Source organism: Triturus cristatus, chromosome 3_2, assembly GCF_964204655.1.
Source record: "Triturus cristatus chromosome 3_2, aTriCri1.1, whole genome shotgun sequence".
Taxonomy (NCBI): Eukaryota; Metazoa; Chordata; class Amphibia; order Caudata; family Salamandridae; genus Triturus; species Triturus cristatus.
Window position 1 is genome coordinate 581383839 of NC_140584.1, and position 6569 is coordinate 581390407.

Here is a 6569-nt window from a genome sequence, read left to right on the forward strand (position 1 = left end):
GCTTACTGTGTAAGTGCTTGTGGTGTGGTAAGAGGGTGACTTACTGTGTCTCTTGGCCCCACCAAAGCAGGGCGATACCTGAGGAGCGGCTGAGAAGTCCCGAGCATTACAGGCTCCGTGTTCCTCAATGGCCCTAAGATGGCCCTTCCCTGCTGTGAATGCGAGATGTGAAGGAGGGCCTGTGATGGGACAGGCTGTCGTTACACTGGGAGGATACGGCCTAATGAATTTTGTAACTGCACGATTGAGGGATACAATAGGAGTCTGAGTAAGGCTCGTACAACAACTGGTACAAAGGGGTTGGACTGTCCGCTACTATTTGAATATCCACAAAGGCGGCAATAAGCTATCTCCGATAAATACATCAAGGAGGTATAAAATACAGGGACTAAACAAATAAAGTATCATGTATGCATATTGTCTTATTGGCCAACCGTCACAAATTTAGGTGCTTGTCCTCTCCCTTTAAGTGTGTGTTTACAAGACGGCACCACCTGCACAAACTGCATGACCTTTGAAAAATAAAACCAGAGAGTAAGCCCAAGTCTGGCTGAGTATGATTGACACAGTATGCAGGTGGTTGAAAGACAAAAAGGAAAAAAGTAAACTAACAGCATAGACCAACCACCCCACACATTTAAATATCTGGACCTAGAGTATATCGCACCATAGAAATGAATCCACTGATTTAGATAAAATCAAACCGCAAACCACATGAATATATATCTCACGTTCACCATGGGAGCACCATATCCACGGTTTTTAATAAAGAGAAATTTACAAGGAAGATTGTTGTATAGGATAATAACCACAGATTAAAGATACTTTTAAATGCAAGCTAATGGTGAAACATAAAAGGTGTTTGAGATGCATGAAAGAAGTCAGGATAGATGAGTGAAGTAAAAGTCGCCTCTCTGTTTTTCTCCTTTCATAGAAAATCCTCTGAAGAAAAAAACAAGACAGGTGAGAGCATTAGGCGTCACGAGTGTGCATAGTTTGCATGCACAAGACAAAGCAGGGATACACAAAATATAGCTCTGACGAAGGCCCCAGGCCCGATTGGGCTCCCAGAGAGGGCCGAAACATGTTGGCACAGAAACAGGGGTATAATTGAATGATTACATTCAATTAAACCCAGAAAACTCACGTTTTTATTTATACCCCAGGTACCCTCAGAATAAAGCATAAACCTTTGGGTATACCTTGAGGTATTTTTAAGTGTCACTCATCTGGATCCCTGCTTATCCAGTTTTGCTTTATCTAGGAACTCCCATTCCACCCATAGTCGAGTCCGCCCGGGTAGTACCATCTTACCCGGGTGTGTATAGGCGCCAATGATGAAGCATCTCACGATAAGTGAGTGAGGCGTCTACTCCAATATCTTTGGATATCCCCAACTTGCAGGACAGAGCAGAGGTAAAATATAACATCCTGACTTAACAGGAAGCCTGGACTTTCTTGGTAGTAATTTTATGGCATCGGTTGCTTGTGTACGTGTCGTTACGTGATGACAGGGAGGAGGAGCTGTCACCTGAAGGTACCTGCTAAATGCAAATTTAGTAACAGTGATACCTTGAAAGATGCTAGGAGGAATGTAAACCCTTGCAATGAAATAACCATGACTCTGCAGGGAGAAACACCCCAAAAGGGTTAATGCTGGGCATGGGATGCCTGTGTCTCATTTATAGGTATGTTAGCGTGAGTCGTGCCCCTAACTTCACGTTTACCTACCTCAATTAGAGATTGAGAAACCAACAGATCTCTGACTGCAGATCATCAGTTGGCTTCACCATCTGAAACTCTTACCATGGCAGTAGCGGCGGCCCCCAACATTGTGAACAGTTGCAGAACTGAGGCTGGGATTGCGCAGCACCTCATGCACGAGAATGCAAAACATGTTTGTTGAGCTTGACACCTGTGTGTCTGTCTAGAGCATAGTTACTTATCCTGCAACTGAGTTGCTCCCAAAAACTATGCCCTACTATGTAACAACTATGAGAATGGGTTCAGAATGCGTACATTCTCTCACTCATCCACCATGCATTCCTCCCAGTGAGTTAGACACTTACTGCAGAGATCTGTCTGTAACCAACATGTCACTCATGCCTTAACTGTGCATGTCCTATGAGTGATGAAAGCTTGTAGTAGTCAGCCCTCGTGGAACTGTCCTGCATGGAATGGAAGATTGCAATTGTTGTCTTCCGTGAGAGAGATGCCCTTGCTTTGCTACCTAAATTCTGTACTTTGAGGAGGCAAATTTTGCACTGCTGCTGCCCGATTTGTACCTGTCCTGTAATAGGGAAAGATACAGCTGATACTGCCCTAACTGTACCTGTCCTCCAAAGGAGGGAAGCTTGCACTAAAACTGCCCACAGTGTACGGTTTCCACTGCTGTTGCCCCATCTTATGAAAAAACATAGGATATATTAAATGCACTTTCACAACATGCCCTATCAAACAGGCACTGTTTTACAATATTTGATGTGAGATGTTTATAGTACTGAAGAAGACCCCTCGTCTCATAGTGGACAATATTTGAATGTCAAAACATGTCAAATAAAAACAGAAGCAAGGTTGGTTGCTTGAGCCTCCTGTTTTAATCTCGTAGTGAGGAGACAACAGTAAAAATAATAATACATTTTAGCTCACCCACAAAGTTTTAATAAAGGTTTGACAGTTTAACAAAGGGAGAACATAATTGTCGCCATAAGGGACATACCATCATCCAAAATAAGGGACACAACTGGGAGACTGTACAATCAGTGAACCGTAGTACTCTCATAGGCCACTTAGTGCTCGATGTGGAAATCATTGATGAAGCATACCACACTTCTTAGGTGAAAGTTCATCATTTTATGTGAATACCTGAATCTAGGATAGTTCCACAAGAGGTTTGGCTCTTTATTCCCCAGGAGTCATGTATGCCTTGTCTGTTTTAGGGACAGCATACAACAGTCATTTAACTCTTCTTATTCCCTCTTTAGTGTATTAATTATTTGTGTTGTACCTCCTTTGTGGTCCACTGGAGATTGGGATTGCTGGCTGAATTGAGAGTTTGAATCAGTTTTAATAAAAAAAATAATACTAGAATCAGATTGACGTTTTTGTGTCAGACGTTTATTGAGCACAACAAACTTCTCTTTTCAAAAGAGAATTCATTGTTGTGGATTCTTTAAATTGGGGAGCGGAGATTTGGGAGAGAATGTTTGCATGCCACGGATGGCAGAGAGGGCATCCCCTGCATAATGCTGCAGAACGAGTTTGGTTTGGTCCTCCTTAAAGCGTACCCTTCAGCCTGGTCTCCAGAGACAGCCTTTTTTGTGTAAAGTGATGCTTCTCACATCAGGGAACCCTGGGGCTGTCTCCAGACAGGCTCATACACAACACAAAAGCAATGAGGTGTGAGATCTCTGCACCTGGCTGTCATCAACCTTCCTGAAGCAGCCATTGAACCAGAGGGCAGGCCAGGGATAGAAGCTTTCTTCCTTTCAACAATAGAAACTACAGTCCCATCCTCATCTCTACCATCCACCAAATGGCAATGCTCCTTAATAAAAAAAGTCCTCATGTAATCTCTAAGACGGCCCTTTCTCCAAGCTCCTCACTTCAGTGGCTGGGTCTCCACCCTCCAGCTACAGGAATGCATTCTATATACTTGCATTGTCTAGGGAAGCTGTCCTCACCCCAATTTTGGGTCATGTTAAACCAGGGAGATCAAAAGAAAAAGTTACTTACCTGCGGCGAAATTTTCTCTCTGGTGAATACTCTATCTACCTGCAGATTCCTTACCTGTAGAAAAAACTGCAGGCGTCACACTGGATCTGGAAAATTTCAAAGCTACGAAGTCGCCGATAGAGGACACAGTACCCGGTCGAAACCAGAAGTGACAGCAGGTGACGCCAGTGAGGCCATAAAGCACCCGTCCCAGCACACCGACATCACCTTCTCTCCATTCTTCCAAGCCTTTGAGGCGATTGCAGGGCCCTAATATGCTAACGTGCGTGCAGGAGTAGGATGATGCAGGATGCCAGCAGACCCAGGAATCTGTGGAATCTCCCGACTGGAACCCTTCTGCCTTGCTGGAAAGAAGGGACCATCTCCTGGATATCTCTGACTCTGTAGCAGAGGAAAGGAGCAAAGAAGGGTGGTGTCTAGTAACAACCCTATGAACTGGAGCTGTTGGGAGGGCCACAGGTGAGATTTGGCCTTGCTGTTCAAAAAGCCCAAGCCAAACAGCAGAGATGCTGTCAACTGCATGACACCACTTCCGGCGAGCAGACTTTCAGGAGCCAGTTGTCCAGGTATGGAAATCTGGGGATGCCTGACCTACTGAGATGGGCCACAACCACTGTCAAAGTGTCGATGCAAAGCCAAAGGGCTGTACTCATATGAGGAAACAGGCTTTTTGCAGGTTTCTCCCTACTTGCTGCCCCCATTATGCTTGATTTAATGGTTCTCAAACGACCTCAGCCCTGCTAATCAGGAATCAATGCATGTACTCTGACCCGTAAAAAGGTACATAATTGATTGCCTCATACCCAATTGGCATAGCTTAACTTACTTTTAAGGCCCTCGTATATGGTACCAGGAATACCTAGGGTCTGCAAGTTAAAGTGTCACTCGTGGACTGCAGCACTAGTCGTGCTACTACAAGTATCACAAAGTAAAATATGTCTCTCAGACTGCCACTTCAGATTGCTAAAGCAGTTCAAACTGCTAATTCAACATTGCCATTTAAGGTAATGGCAAAGCCCAAACCTTCCTTTGTAATATATATATATATATATATATATATATACATTGTTGTTGCCACAGTTCATGATCAAATCCACCTGTGCTCCATGGCTGGAGCGACCCCAGCTTATATATTTCCCTTCACCCTTGGCAAGCCGAAGAAAGCGGGCACTCCAGTTAGTGTGTTCCCCATATTCCTTTATTTGCAGCAGATTCACTACACTGATGCATTTTGGCTTTTGATTGTCTTTCTCAAAGTGTACAAGCCCCACCTCCTCACAAGGTACATATACACCGTCCCTCAGATATGGAAAACATTCCATCGTGGACCATTTTTTCCCCCTTAATGTTAAAGGATCATTAAGATTACGGATCGGGGAATTATCCTGGGATGAAGCTCACTGAAGGGTAAGCAGTTCCACATTTGTGTTTTGTGAAACAGGCATACCACCTTCCCTCCGAGGAGAGGAAAAAATGCTACCATATAACAATCTCCTGTCGAAGCTCAAGTTGCACTTGATGAGTTAATGAAACATTGCTGACTAACATTAGTGATGAGATGGGGTTATTTTAAATGCATCAAATTATTTTTCCAAAAAGGCAAAGTTTGGTTGAAATACGATATGTTTGGAAAATTAAGCTGTTGTCCCGGTTTACTAATTAAAGTATTTAATTAGTGCTCTTCTTAACTAGCTAAAGTTTGATGTAACACATCTCTATTTGAAATTGAAATGTTGTTTTTAACTTGTAAATAGTGAGATGTATTGTGGGATCATGTTTAGGATCTGACTTCTAACATTAAGGGGAAAAATGGTCAGTGATAATATGTTTTCCATGACTATGAGGAATGTTGTATTTGTATCTTGCGAGGTGGTGAGGCTTGTACTCTTTGAGAAAGGCTAGTGAAAGCCGAAACATGTCAGTGTTGTGAATCCGCAGCAAATAAAGTAATTTGGTGAAGACATGCTATCTGGAGTGCTTGCTTTCTTTGACTTGTCAAGGGTGAAGGGTCGAAGTTGAAGAAAGCGAGTATATACATATATATTAGTCACCTCTACAGCAGGCCTCTCGATTCCTAAGGCAGGGTGCAATATATTGTAAAGCAGAACCTGTTTTAGTAAAAACCCTAAATAGTTGTTTTTGCTGTAGGAAAGGCAGGTAGCCTCCTAGGCAAGTACAGAGTTATGACTCAACTTTCCGCCCTGCCAACTTCTAAATCGGACTACTGAGGAGGGCACTTCAGGGTATCAAAAGAATCAGTACATTAAATTCGATTTAATGGTTAAATCGAATTTAATGTTACTCATGGACAAAGTTCAACTTTTGTAAGTTGCCACTTTGGGTGCCCAAGGTTTCCAGTGTTCATTTATGGCTGCATACAAAGACTGCCCTTCCAGAGAGCCTTCTGCCCTCTTGGAGAGACATGTTAACCACTTCCAGGACAAGTAACAATAGAGGCTTGCCATTGGAGGAGATGTTGGCCCAAAAGGCGAGCTTCAAAGAGCAAGCCACCTGTTGGAAAGTGCCCCTTTGTTGTGTATAATTCTCAGAGTGGGGGAAGACCTGTTCTCTGCCCCTATAGCTCCTTATTGTGTTTGGTTGACAGCTCAGTCCTTTCCTTCTCTAGAGCTAATAGTTTAGCCTCTAATGCTATCCTCGTGGCTAATTTTTGAAGATCTGCATCTTTACTATCTATTTTGTATAGGGTGCTGTCAGTAGTACTCCCAGTGATATTGCTTTCTGTAGGATTGCTGGAATCCTCATCCACCTCAGCATACTCTGTCACATCTCCAAGAGGGCTTCTCCCTCAGCAATGGTCCTGCATTTTCTAAAGA